This window comes from Sturnus vulgaris, chromosome 2 (assembly GCF_052056855.1).
Source record: "Sturnus vulgaris isolate bStuVul1 chromosome 2, bStuVul1.hap1, whole genome shotgun sequence".
NCBI lineage: Eukaryota > Metazoa > Chordata > Aves > Passeriformes > Sturnidae > Sturnus > Sturnus vulgaris.
The window spans coordinates 24,180,856-24,195,514 of NC_142244.1; the positions used below are offsets into that span (position 1 = coordinate 24,180,856).

The window sequence follows — 14,659 nt, forward strand, 5'->3', positions numbered from 1 at the left end:
AAATCTAAAATTCCACCTTGCTTCAAGGGATTTACAGCCTCACATGACAAACTATACTGAACAACACTGAGGCTCTGTGAAAAATAAACAGAAAGAACACACTTATTTTCTGATACCAAGATGGAAATAGTAAGTCTTGAGGGCTGCCTGGAATTTTACCAAGGTTACCCAGCAAGGATCAAATCCTATTTGTCTTAGACAGGCAGCCCTGCCAAAATCAAATAAGACTACAGCACAGATCAGTATACTAAGGCTATGGTTTAACCTCTGAGGCATGCTATAAATCCTGTGCCACAAAATAGGTGCTATGGATTAATTTCTAATCCCAAATTATAACTCGTCACTGAAGAGCTGAAAACCCAATTCCCCTCACAGATTTACATAACAAGAACAGAACCATGCTGAGATTTAAGACTTTACTCACAAAATTTCTAAAAAAATATTTTCCAGGATAATCAATTCATGCAGTGACAAATAAATCACACTGAGGTAACAGAACAAACCATACACTATGACACACCATCTTTTATTTTTTTTTAATCTGCCTGCATATCTAGTCATTAATTTACCCAATAAATTAATTCCACAACTGGCTCTCCAAGTCATCAGTTTGAATTATCACGTTTCTGCTGTATTTCCAAAACAATGCCAGGCATGCATGTGCGTAGGAGGGATGGGACAATGAAGCCAATAGGTGCAGCTGTGGCCTGGGAGGCAGAAGGTCTGTTCAAACTCTGTCACTGACTGCTCTTTGACATTGGGAAGTCATTTCAGTGCTGTTTAATTCGGAATCTTTCTAGCATACAATATTTTAGCAATAAGCTACTCCTCAAACATTTGGAAGGCAGAGACAAGCCTTTATGAACTTTATGAAATTTTATTTCTCCCTGAAAAGTCAGCAGCATTGGGGAAAAGGGGTATGTGCAGACAGTCTGTTTGGATTTCTGGCCTTTGTATCTTCCCCACGTGTAAAACAAAAAAAAAATCGGTCTTCACAAAGCATCTTTATGCAAGTACAAGTGAAAGACTATCTCTGTAAATTCATATGATCGAATGGGCTAGCTGGTATCTCATACATCTGGCACTGCTGCTGCACAGGATCTGAACAGTTCTTCACTTTAATATGAATGCTGGCAAACCTGATTTTAAACCAGAGGCCTTAGGTTCCATTCCTAATGTTACATCACAATAGGATGAAACATAAAATCCTCAGCCAGAAGGATTTTTCTTGTATTTCATTTTTGTGCTAACACAACAAACAGGATACATTTTAAGACTCATAAACCATTTCTTTTTGGAGGACACAAGGCATTCATCTCTTTAACTGACAAGTCACAGATTCCACATGCTATCAGAAAGTTTTCTTCTCCTAGAAATGAGGATTTTTTTAAAAACACCTACAGATTAAATGATGAGATTTAAAATAATGCTAAAATTTTCTGTAATGTTCTTCCTGCATTACAAATGGACTATTAAATCAGTGAAGTGCCAATCAAATGCTTTTGTACTTTGAAAGAGAGGTTTAAATAACAAAAGCAGTTTTTCAGGCCTCTCTTTCCCTCGGTAGTCAGTGTCACCTATGCACTAATTACAACATATTTACTCGCTTTTCTAGTAAGATCACGATTGAATAGATTTTTTTAAGAACATGATTTTTAAGAAAAGTTGCAATCAGAGCCTTGTGAATTCTGCCACTTATTAATCCAGCTTGTCTAAGAAAAATATAATGTTGTGCAGTAAACTTCAAGATATATGACAGGATTGAATAATAACAGCTCTGGATTCAGTCTCCAGCTTTAAAAATCAACTCGCTGCACGACCTCGGGCGAACCATTAATTAACTAGGGCCAAATCCTCTGTGGACTAAACACAATGGAACTAGCCAGTTTGTACAAGCCAAAGATCTGGCCCCAAGTTTCCAGAAGTTTTTAATCGGTCTGGCCAAATACTGGAATTTTTGTGCTATGAAAAAATATTTAGTTCTGTTTCAGAGTAAGAAGTAAAACTCTCACATCTTTTGTGGAATAAAAATTCCAAGCAATTCCTTTAAAGGGGGAAAACAGGGGAAAAAAAAGGAAAAAAAAAAAAAAAGATGCAAGTCTCTAAGAGGAAGATTTTATTAACTGTGCTTTCTCCCTGTAAGCAGAAAGTAGAATTGACAGAAGTCTGCAAGGCAGGTAGCCATGAACCATCACTTTAATTTTCCGGTCAGAATAATATAACTTTTTTTTTCCCAGTAAAACTGGAACTTTCTTGCAGAAAACTGCAACTTCACAAATACCACATTTTCCACTGGGGACGGAAGGATCCTCCCAGTCAGCTCTAATACTGTTCTCATTGCATCCTCTGAACAGCTGAAAGAGCTCTTGCCTCTGAGGGGTTTTTGTGTGTGTAAGAGAAGGATACAGTACTTTCCTATCATAAATTTTTTTTTTGTCTTAAGTTACCCTTTCTTGCAAAGCACCCCGAGATCACAGCTGCGAAATGGTTCTGCATTTCTACAACCTCAGCCCCGTAAATTCCAAAACATCATTTCTATTTGAGAACCCATCCCAGGCATTCAGAAAGACCCAGAAAGGCCCTCGGATTTCAGGACTGTGATCCAGTAGCTGTAGACAATAACAGCTTTTATGAAGATAGTTTTTGCTTCTAAATAATTACTCTGCTCAGAGAGCCGAGCTTCAGGCTTTGTACATTAATTTGTTTTACTCGACAGTGAGTCTTACTTTCTCACAAATTCCCATTTGCCATTCAGCACGGAGGGCTCCAAGGCTGACAGGAGGACTTTTAACTTCAGAATCACCGACTTGCTCGGCTACAAAAGGAGGCGAAGTCTGGGAACGCGAAGGGCAGTGCGGCAGCCCGTTTCCTTCTCAACCTGCAAATCCACTTATTTCCTGCGCTCCGACTGACAAACGCCGAGCCCCCTCCCTGCCGACAGGGATACAGAGAGCTGGGCACACGAGCCTGTCCCCTCGGCACAGGTAGCTGCCCGGCGCTGGGAGAAAGGACGAGGGACCGACGGCTCTGGAAGCGCTGTCGGAAGCGCTCGCGGTGCGCTCGGGTGGGACCGCGCTGCCAGAGCCCCAGCAGGGAAAATGGGAACAGCTGATTTGCTCCGTGAGCCCTCGGGCACGGCATCAAAACCGAACCAAACCCAAAAACCCCCCAAGCAACTGAGGTCTTCGGTGCGGGAGGACGAGCAGCTCCTCTCCAGCCCGGCTCTCACCCCGCATCCCGCGGGGCATCCCGGGCACCGGCACTGCCTTGCTCCCGGGGGATAACCCCGACCTGCCCTCTCAGAACCACTGAATCACAGGCCAGGCAAGGTTGGAAGGGGCCACACCGGGTCAACCTCTCTGCTAGAGCGGGGTCATCCCAGAGCACACTGTATAGGATTGCGTCCAGACGATTCTTGGACATCTCTTCCCTCCCCGACACTCGCTCACAAACGAGCGCCGCCAACTTTTGCCAGCGGCGCGGCTAGAGAAAGAGGAGGAGCGGCGCGGGGGGGGACAAGCGGGGGCAATGTCGGTGCCAAGTCTCCCTCTCCGGCCGTGCGCACCCTCAGAGGAGTGCCCCGCCGGCTCCCAAACTTTTTCGGGACAGTGAAAAAACTCCGGGAGGCGGCGACTGCGAACCGTCCCCCCTCCAGGACTATAGGCTCCGCTCCTCTCCCTCCCGGAATACGAGCTCTCCCTCCCCGCCGGGACGCGGGAGCCCCCCGCCCCCCCTGCCCCTCACCCGCCCGCCCCGCCCGGTGGGCGGAGCAAGCCCGGGCCCCGCCCCCGGCCGCGCGCTGACCCCGGAAGAGCCGGTACCTCTCTCATCTTCCCCTGCCCCGCGCTGGGCGCCGCCGGCTCGCGGCACTTTCAGAGGCGGCCGCCGCCGCCTCGCAGGGCCCCCTCATTGGCCCCCGGCCCCCCCGCCCCGCCGGCCCGCACCCATTGGCTCCCAGCGCCGCCACTCAGGGACGGGCCCCGCCTTCCACTGCCGTAGGGGCCTGCCCTCCCTCCTCGCGACTCACGGTTAGTTCTCGATAGGCGAAGCCGGTTCCCTAGCCGCCCCTCCTATTGTAAGGCGCAAACGTCGGTCAAACGGGCAGCGCCTCTCATTGGCCGGATTTTAGAACGCTGGGGGGCCGCCTTCACCGCTCGGAAGCGCTGACTGGCTGGGCAGAGGTGTCAGTCCTGCCGACACTCGAGTACCGATTGGCCGCCGCGGGCCAGGCAGCAGGTTAGGTTGCGCTCCCCCGCTCGGCCCCCCCCCCCCCCCCCCTGCATTCTACGCATTTCTATTTCCCGGTTTATTTATTTATTTTCCTCCATAAACTTAAATGACCCCGGGGGGGCGGGGCCGGGCCGGGGCCCCGCTACGACCAATGGCAGAGCGGCAGCGGGGCGGGGCCGGCGGCGGCACGGGCCAACGGGAGCGCGGCAGACAGGCCCTATTCGGCCAATGGGGAGGCGCCCTCGCCTCCGCCCGCAGCCCGCTGCGGGTCGCGGGGGGGCCGGGGCCGGGCCGGAGACAGAGAACGGGGAACAGGAGGCGGACTGGGTGTCCTGAGGGTGGGAGGAAGAGAGACAGAATCGTTTCCTGCCGCGCACGCAAGAGCCGCGGCAGCGAGCGCGCCCCGCAGCCTGTGTGAGGCGCTCTCCCCGGAAAGCTAGGGGAAGGCATTTTGCCAGAAGCGCTTCTCTCGTCCCTGCTCTCCCTGCTCTGTCCCAGGGATCCCTTGCTTGGGCGCTGTGGCACCTCTGTCCTTAGGGGTGGGGCAGAGAGCCCCTCAGGCAGAGGCGACAGGTATTCTTGCAGCAAAGGCCTTCTTTGTAGGTGTTGGGTTTGCAGCCAGGTCCAGAGCGAGGAGCACCACGAGCGTTCTCTGAGCCCCAAGAGCGCTGGTTCCCACAGGAGGGGTCTAGAGGGCAGTGGGCTATGTCAGGCTCCCTGCTTTCCTATTAAAGAGAAGGCCCAGGCCTTCCTTTGTTGTTATACCATTACTGTATTTATAGAGTTTTTAACTGTTCTTAACGTCTCTGGGGGGGAAAGTTTGGGTTTTGCTGGTGGTTGTGATTGTAGTCCTTAGTCCTCGATGCCTGCACTGTTCTTTGAGAACTCTGCCCATCTGACCTACCTTCCCTACTTCCCTTCTTGTTTCTGGTCAAATTAGACTCACTCTTCATCTAAATTACTCGCTTATAATCCTTCCTTCCTGTGCATGAGGTTAGTTGAGATTTGGTGGTTATCATTCCTTTAAAGAACGCTGATCTTCCTACTTGCCTTTTTTCCTAGCAGACTATTCCTATGTCATCCAGCATAATACTTCTCTAATTCCCTCACCTTAGAGACTAGTTATGTTTTCTTTTCTCTGGCCTTCTGTTTGGGTGGATCACCCAATGTAAAGTTATCACCCGTACCCAAGTTTCTTCCCACTTTCCAATGACAAGTCTTTATATGTGTCTCTTGGAGCCATGCAGGGAAGCACTCCTATTCCAGAGGATTTCTTGATCTTCCATGTCAAAGTTTGTCACCAGTGTTCCAGGAAGTGTCCCTTCCTGCACAACCATGTGTCCCATTGCCATGAGCTTGGGTGATTTTGCTACCTGTTTGGAGACAACTCCTCTGAGTTGGGGTTTGTGGGAGGTCCTTACCGACAAGCTTCTTTCCTCTAATCATTCTAGGGGGTTTCTCTTTTCAGCAGTCCTCACTCCCTTTGCACATTCAATTTCAGAACTGGTGTATAAAAACCAAGACCATCTCTCTTCCTCCCCCATTACCTTCCTGAACAAGGAATTACCATTATATTTTTATTCCACTTACATGGGTTACATTTCGTCTGGTACTAGAAGAAGGTAAAGACCCCCATCAGACTCAGATCAGTATTGTAGTGAAGCACTAGGATTTTAACCACAGGTATATTCTGACTGCATAGCTGCTTCAACATAAGCAGATGCTGAGTTTCTGTGCCGAATCAAAGCTTTAATTTCCTTCTCATTTCTTGTGGCCTGTTCTGCATTTTTAAGATGAGACAGAGTGTGAAATAAAATACTCAGAAAAATAATTTCTCTAGGGCATATTCTGTTTGATAATGTCATACCTGGAACTTCATCTGGGCTGTCAAAACAATGTCGCGTGACAGTAAAACTGAGCACACTTCATATACATAAATCTTTCACAGTCTGTAACTAAGTACCAAGAATGAGCTGAAGGCTCCTGTAGCTGAGTTATTCCACTGAGTGAGAAATTATGTGACCATTAGAGAGCAGATACCTCCCAGCTAGTAGCTCCAGGTAGCACAGTGTGGAGGTGGCAATGGATTAATACATGAATGTACATTTATTAGTCATGCCATGGAGGCACAGGGGCACTGATTTCAATGAGATGCAGAAGAAGAGGTTCTTCTCCTTGAACTCCATTTGTTGTCCACCACGGCTTGTAAGGCCACATTTCTGGTGGGAGTTGCAGTTGTATCGCTGATGCCCAGCAAGTTAGAGGTGATTTCTTCACACAAGAGGGAACAACATCTCCAGTGGTGATGTGGGTCTGCTTCTTTTTGATGTCATCATTAACAATTGTAGGATAGCGAGCACACTTTTAAAATTTATGGTTAGAAATCATGCTCAAATATGTTATGAATCTTTCAGAAGCTGTGATGAGAACCAATTGTGTTAATTCAGGAAGCGATCCAACCAATAACCTGGTATTTAATAAAACTGCTTTTCATGATATAGAAATAGAAATCAACTACAGAAGAACTATAGTTAAGAAATTTCCTCCTTGAGGAGGCAAAAAGGTGACGTAAGAAGACTAGAGAGATCAAGCTAAATCACAAGTGAAATAAAAAGCAAAGGAAAAGAGGGCAAATCTCATGCTAGGGTTTCCAAACACAAGAGTCATACCACCAGTAAGCCCAGGGAGAAATAGTTCTATACTCACTGCCAAGGAGGCCTCAGCTGAACTACTGTGTTTGGTTTCATACACTGCATTTAAAAGAGGTTATAAAGATCAGAGACTAAAATCTTTAAAGTGGCAATGGTAGGGGTCTTAGAAAACATGGCCTACAAAAGAAGAACAAAGGAACTAGATTTGTTTAGTCTAGAAAAGGGAAGAATGAATGAGGGGAACTGTACAAAGTTCTGGCAATAAACTTCTGTGGGTTCAGCACTGTAATAGTCTGCAGAGGCCATAGGATCCCTGATGGTGGATGCTTTTAAAATTACAACAGATTGGGGTCAGCTGCCCTCTGGACTGTCGCCCAAGGCAGCAAAGCAGGAAGATCCTGAGTGGCATGCTGCCTTGCTGGGACAGGCTGGGAACTGCAACACTGGGAACAGAGCATCTGCAAGAAACAACCAAACCTCCCCAGGGCTTCCAGCAACAGCCAGCAGCTCCTGCTCCTCCTGAAGACATGACAGCACCAGTCAGCTCCACTGTAGCGTGTCACCTCTCTAAGCAGCAGCATGTGCCAGCTTCTGGTTGACTTTGTTGTTGGGTTTCATGGCAAATCCAAGATTACAAATACAGTCAGGACAACACAGAGGCTACGAGGCACTAGGTGTTAGATCCTGTCGAATGTTGTCTACACTTGTCCCTGCAAGACCTTTCAGGTCTGTCCTAGCATTAAATTCTTGATTAGAAGAGCACCATAGCAAAAGGTACTGTAGATCCACATTTTTGTGCTGCCTGAGCTCAAATTGCATAGGGAATAATTCCTTTCACACCAATAGAATTGCAAGCAAATGCCTTTATTGGTGAAGTAAGATTGGACTCTTGTAAACAGCAACATTGAAATGTGTTGCATTTTTGTGGTAGCTTTATGCATGTGAATATCAAATTCCATACAGATGTTTACAGAATTCAGATTTTGGGGGATGAATGCCCTACCTTAATTGACAGGAATGAAGAAATAGTGTCTCATCAGGCAGAGCTCTTAGTGAAAGTATAAGAAGTCTAATTTATTGCATTCTTTCAATATGACTTCATTTTCAAGCATTTTGTGACAATCTGACCTAATATTGCACTGATTCAGACAATATAACTGTTCTATTGTACTTTAATGACTTGAAATGTAATTTGCTTCCTGTTTAATATTTAAGCCAGCAATAATACCAAAAAGGCTTATTGCTCCTAAGAAAAGATGAAAGGGGCATAACTCTTAAGGTTTTTTTGTGTTCAAAATTTGACCTACTTTAAAAACACTAGAAACTCATGGGAATGGTCCTCCAAATTAAAAATACCAATATAAGATTGTTGCCTGGGAATTTTAAGATACATCACTTCCAGCTCATAGAAAAGCAGAATTTCCTTCCCGAGGGAAATCCAGATAATTCAAGATTAATTTTTGTCCCAAAATACTGAATTAACAGATTTTTTCCAGAGAAGAATGAAGTTCAAAAGAAAAAAAAATGTTCTGAACTTCAGAAATATTTAATTTGGATTTGATGACTGTCCTGAAATTTTTCATTCTGGCTTAGCTGAAGAGCCATCTGTGCCTGTTCCAGCTGCCCCTAGTGACTCTCACATGACCAGTGCTCTGTGGTCTTGCTTCATAATACTCATTGGAGAGAACAGCTCCATGGGCATTCCACCTTGCCCATACAGCTTTTCCATGGGGAGCAAGAAAGACAAGTTTTGGTGTAACATGCAGGGAAGACAACTTTCAAACGCTGATCTGAAGAGGATAACAGGAACATCCATTATCTGAACTGCTACAAAAGTGAGGTATATGCTTGCTCAGACAAGGGTGCAGAGCCATGGAAATAAGGCAGCTCAAATGGAGAACAGCATAACTTTCACATGGGGTGCAGCAGTGAATCTGCCCTACTGCCTCCCCCAATAAAGAGTAATTTCCTTTTCATTTGGTATTACCACACATCCTATTATACTTTTGGGTGATCATATTTAGTAGTTCTGCCAAGCCTTTCCTTGTCCCCTGTCCCCTTGCTTCCTTTTCCCTTTGGAGATCGCATTCTCCTTGTTTGGTCTCTTATTAAGGCTGTCTCCATTGAAGGGCTCTGTGAGCTGAGTCCCACACCTACATGGAGAGGAAATTCCTCAGGGACAGAGCCACTTCCAATAATGAACATAGTACAAGTAGTTAGACGTAAACTATTAAGCCACAGTCATACTTCTACTTGACAGATGGGTATGCTGGTCTCTGCATAAATTTACATTGGTAAATATACATTAAAAAAACACAAACAACCCAAACTATCACAAGTGATTGCACAGAAACATCTGTATTTTGCCACACCTGACTAAACTCACTCCTCTAGAAGCACACACAAAAATTACAGGTGTCACTGAAAGGAGGGCAGACAGGAGACAAATACTTTCCAATGTTTTGTTTCACTTGGTTTTACAAATAAGAGTGTGGCATCTCTTTTTAAACCATGCCATTTTGACATTTTGTGTTACCCTTGGGTGAGAAGAAACGTGAACAGAATAGTTTTGGGCAGTCTGAAAAGGAGCTTGGGAAGAATGACTGCTGTGAAGTATTCCCAGATCAGTAATTTACTTGCTCCATATATTTGGATAAGATACTTAGCTCTTATCTATATACCAAGGTTGTACTGCTTCAACTTTAGTTCAGTTTATACAAACTCTAGTATTAATATGACTATATTGGCATTCAAGTACTTTTATCAGAATAATATGCTCATGTCGGGCAAATCTTACCACTATAACACACCTTTGTACTATTACAGCTGCTGGCACAGCAGGGAGGACTGTTATAACGAAAAGATAAAAATCTCACCCCTTGCCAAAATACTTCTACCTAATACTGAAGTGTGCACAGCCCACCTTTGCTGCCTCACTTTCCTTCATCTAGAAAAGACTTTTAGACCTTACCTTGCAGGGCTGGTGAGCTTTAGCTCCTATCTGCTACAGGGCTTTGCAAAGTCTGCATGAAATGTGCCAAGGCTTATTTTTAGCCAGTCACAGAGCCTTTCTAAGTCTCTAAAAAGTGTTTGCAAGAGGTAGCTGTACCCCAAAACACTCCATAGCAGGGGAGTTCAACTGGGCCTGCTTCCTTTTTTTGTGAAGATTTCACTTGGTGTTTGACTCAAACTTTTCTGACAGCTATTTCATGACATATTGACTGTGCAATTGTGCCCGATATTTCATGCATTAATGTGAAATCCCATCCTTTTTCTCTGGACTTTGGAGATTGGCTTCTTTCCCCCACCACCATTAGTCTGACAAGTGAAGGTTAAATCAAGAAGGACAAAAATCTTTCATGTTCAAGGCAAAAATACAGTCAGGCCGTTTTCCCTGCTGCCTTTTACCCAGCAGCTGAGAGGGAAGAAGCCAAGTCAAAAGGCTGCCATCTGTGGGAAGAACCAGGGAGGACACCAGAGCTTTGAGCCCTGCCAGCACCTGAGGGGAGTTGGGCAATGCTGGGCTAATTGTTGGTGTAAATGACATCAGCATTTGGCCTAGGATCAGTAGCTTCTCTCCGAATAATTTAGTAAGTACAAATATTAAAAATACTTAAAGTTAGGCATTAACCAGATGAAATGTTTAGACAGCAATAGTAAAATGCATTTGATCAAGCTTTATGGACTGAAACTCAAACAGAGTTTTATTTAGCAAAAATAATGGAGATGTTGATGCAATTCCTAGTTAATCAAAAGGGGAAAATTCAGAAGAAGCTGTCCTTTGAAATTAAAAAAGTAATTTCCAGGACAGCTTTGGACTTGTTCACAAGAGATTTCCTAATCGCAAATCCATTCTGATGGCTCTTTTCCCACAGGCATTTGCTCTAAGCATGAAGGCCCCTGATATTTTCTCCAGGTACACTGTTCATTTTGAAGCCATGGAGCATGATACTGTGCAGCAGGCTTTCTGATCCATCTTGCCTGCTCGGCCCTGCATTGACTCAGTTGTCTGCTACACTGGATATGAGAGACTCAACATTAGCAGGGAAAGTCTGGATTACATAGGCCCCAAAAGAACACTGAATAGGATACATAGGAATGGGATCCTCTAGATTGTCAGGCTCTGAAGGTTTACATCCATATGTTTTCCAAGTACCTAATTAGGACATAGTTAAACTGATATTATTGGCATGAACCATGCCTCACCTGCTTTCTTCCAAGAAGTATGGTGTTTAGGCAAAGTGCAGGGACACCAGGACAGCCAGCCTGCCTGTTGGACGATAGCCTGGGTGCAGGAATCCTGTAAGCTGGAAGAAGGGCAAGACCTTCAAGACCCCCACTGGATTTTAAGTGCTGGAGCCTTTCATGAGGCTTGCAGTCCCAGTCACCTCCAAGAGCATGGAACTCAAGCCCAAAGCTGCTTGCTGGTGTCTAAGAAGTGGGTCACATCTGGCTTGAATTTAGCATTTGCTCTTTGTTAGTGCTCTAAAGGCCATTTAATTTATGCTCAGGCTTGTGTGCGTGTGCATGTGTGTATGTATGTATTAAGCAAGAGACAGCTGGTCCTACACAGGCAAGGTTGACTGTTACCCCTGAGGCAGGAGGCCCATGGAAAGCAGGGTGGCCAGTGTTTTATTATTGCCCTCTACTATTCTTTGACCTCCACTTCATATATTTTTCCATAACCCTAGGCAGTGAGCTCTCGGTGGGTGGGAACTATCTGTTTGTTACTGTCTTCTAAATGAGGACCTCACTGTGGAATACAGCTTCTGAACACAGACAAATATTACCAACAGTTAATGTGGCCAGCATCTGTCTTAACTGGTCCATCACCACAGGCAAGGTGGGTATCACCTGAGCCAGGGGAAGCCTGCAATGGAAGCAAAATGCTATTCCCTTACAATTGTGCCAACACGGTGAAATATGAAAGCCATAATACACATGAAAGCATGAATGATACACATCTCAGGAAGCAATAACTAGATAGCAGTTCACAAAGGTGACCTGCAAACCTCTTGAGAAGGACAGTGGGGAAACAAAAGCAATTATAGTCAAGCCTGCTGCTTCCAGGTATACCAGAGACACATAGTAGGCACTGGTGTTGCCCTTTCAGTTCCATTTGTTGCTGAAAAGTTAGTGATGTCAGCACATCAAGGGAACATCCAGGAGACTTGTACCTGCATTTCTGACCCTCTAATATTCCTGTGTCATGCAGAACAAAGGAGCAACAGTTAAAGTGGTTGCAATTGCACTATTAGGGATAAATGAAACAAAGCTGTACCTAAATGAAGTTGAGAGGCCATTAGCTCAAAGTAAATATAACCTGAAGGGCCATGAGTATTCCCTGATTCCCTGGGAATAGCATCCATCATTTTCCCATGAAACTGCTTCAGAATGCAAGTCTTTCCTAGGGAAGCACTGAAAGCATGAGCATACCTGATGCAGTATTGCTTCAGTGGCCTTCGAGGCTTTAGCTTGGGAGGAATTAAAACTGTTCAGTTCCTCTCCAGAGGACATTAACTCTGGAACTTAATGCTAGGCATTAAATTACAAAGCATATAATCGTTGCACTGCTAATCAACTCATGCTCATACTAGAATTCTTACTTATTCCTTACACCTTTCCAGATCCCACAAGCTTATGTTGCTTTCTACTCAACTGTCGAATTTGGACTGACAATACATGAGCCCTGTCTGAGTGGTGTCAGGACAAAAATATTTGGCACTCTGAAAAATGAAAGTAAAGAAATTAAACAAACCTGACTATAAAAATACACCGCATGGTCTAATGACCTCAGAATTCTATTTATTCTCACATTTAATTTTTGTAAAAATGTATCTTTAAGATTTGAGTCAGCGCAATCAATTCCAGTCTGCTGCACTATGAAGATAAAAATCCAAGAGGCTTTTTAAAGAGACTGTGTCTAGCTGCCTGTGAATTTCATGGTGATGAAGGACCCTGATAGTGCAGAAGATTGTTCAACAGGCTGGGAACCAGGGCATGCAGGTACTGCTTGTTTGTGCTATGCACTTGCTCAGTTTTTTGGACAAATTATTTATTTGTTGTGTCTTTCACCCCCCTCCCCCCACCCCAAGAGAAAGTATTAATAACAATATTCCTAACTTCTACACAAAAAATTAAAAGCATAAAGGAAGAAGGGTAGAGTTATTACTCATAATGTCCATCATTAATGGTGTTATTACTCATAATGACTGTCATTAATCTAGGATAATAAATACAATTAGTGGTATAGTGGACATTACTGTACTAGCAGTAATGGAGTGAGATTGCACTGTGTTAAGGTTAGAGATCTATGAAAATGTTAACTTTCTTACTGCTTCCAAAAATAAGCTTGTCTCTCTCTGGATAGCTGACAGCACTTGCTGTATCTAGTGACAAGTCTCAACCCTGCTTGTTCCCTCATTTCTGTTCACATTAGGTTAGGACCTAGAGGGTTGCAGGACACCCTGTTGCCCTATTGCTGAGTGATGTCATCCCCAGTCACTTATGTATCATGTTTCTGGGGCACTGAATCATTTCCTTTTTTTTGCTCTTTCTGATGAAGAGGAGCTGGAACTAAACACTTTTGCTTTTCATAGACCCTGGCTAGTAGCATCTGGCACAGGAGCCAGTTATATTGAGGAGGGTGTGCTGGAACTTCACATTTCAATCAGAAACGCTTAGAAATTATGGTGCTTGCATCCCATCTAGTGGAGGGATCTGATGAATTCATCAGTTGCTTGTTGCTAAGTAAGCACATACTTCTGCTGTGAGTGTAGGAGCAGAGCTATCAGCCTCATCAGGATGCAAGCAGTTCACACAGCATGCTCGAAGTGGTGATTCACCCCGTGCAGAATGAATTGGGTGCATTTCTTGACATAAAATTAAGTCTGAAAGTTCACCCTGATGTCAGACATTTGCACTAGGAAGGAACAACTGGCTGCCTTTAACTGTGAGCAACAGCTTTGCTGCTCCAGGGCATCATCAGCATGAGAACCAGCTGTAATTTCTGAGTTGCTGCCAATGATTAAAACTAATTAGCCATTTTGAGGCTAACAAACACTTCGCAATTCTCTCTGAGTCCCCCTACAGCCCCATAAGGATTAAGATCGAACTTGAAAGAACTTTCATCTACTTCATGGGCAGGATGGAGAGTGAGATATCCTGTCTTCCTCCATGGAAGAGGCTGCAGAGCCAAAGTCTGTTGAGTTGTCCTTATCTGAAAGAAGGCACTGTTCACCAACAGGTCAAGTGAGCAGGACATGTCACAAACCACCCTAGTGCCAGTAGACTGAACCATATAAACAGATCTGTACAGATTATTTTGATTTGCACTGAAGTAATCAGGGAATGGTTTCTGTTAGGTTTGAAAATGAGCTTGAGTGGCCCCTTCTTTAGAAGAGTTCATTCTGCCAGCCCCTGAGTCTCATTCCCGACTGGCCCCCTGCAGCTGCACAGTACAGAGCTCAGCTGTCTGCCACTAGGCAGACATCTGCTGTTGGTGCCACATGGAGGCATTTCCCACCCTGCATCTCAGCATCTGGGAATCTCAAGTACTAGGGCAAAAGAGTTATTCCAAAACAGGGGAAAGGCTGCCACTTCCTGCTCTGTTACTTTTTAATAGAGCCTATCAGGCCACCTCTCCAAAAAAAAAAAAAAAAAAAAAAGTGATCCAGTTTTACAGCCAGCAGTTCAGCAGTTTCTTACACCCATGAGTCTTGCTGGTACACAGAGAAAGCCTGTGGAACAGTCTGGGTGCAAGTGAGCACAAGAGATAG

At 44.8% G+C, this 14,659-nt stretch overlaps 1 protein-coding gene and 1 long non-coding RNA gene across 6 annotated transcripts in view; one reads left to right on the forward strand and one right to left on the reverse strand.

Annotated features, from left to right (window-relative positions):
- The window catches only part of ZBTB20 (zinc finger and BTB domain containing 20), a 504,648-nt gene extending 500,737 nt beyond the window's left edge, over positions 1-3,911 (reverse strand). For all 3 annotated transcript variants that reach the window (XM_088158952.1, XM_088158933.1, XM_088158947.1), the window contains exon 1: positions 3,822-3,911. The gene's annotated coding sequence lies outside the window, so the exon portion shown is untranslated. The remainder of the gene's footprint in view (positions 1-3,821) is intronic.
- Positions 3,912-4,028: 117 nt separating this feature from the next.
- LOC148224682 (uncharacterized) overlaps positions 4,029-14,659 on the forward strand; it is a 128,644-nt gene continuing 118,013 nt past the window's right edge. For 2 of the 3 annotated variants that reach the window (XR_015801191.1, XR_015801195.1), the window contains exon 1: positions 4,029-4,236. This is a non-coding gene — a long non-coding RNA (uncharacterized LOC148224682). Of the gene's footprint in view, positions 4,237-12,726; positions 12,888-14,659 lie in introns of all 3 variants that reach the window. The other variant, XR_015801192.1, reaches the window with a different exon arrangement.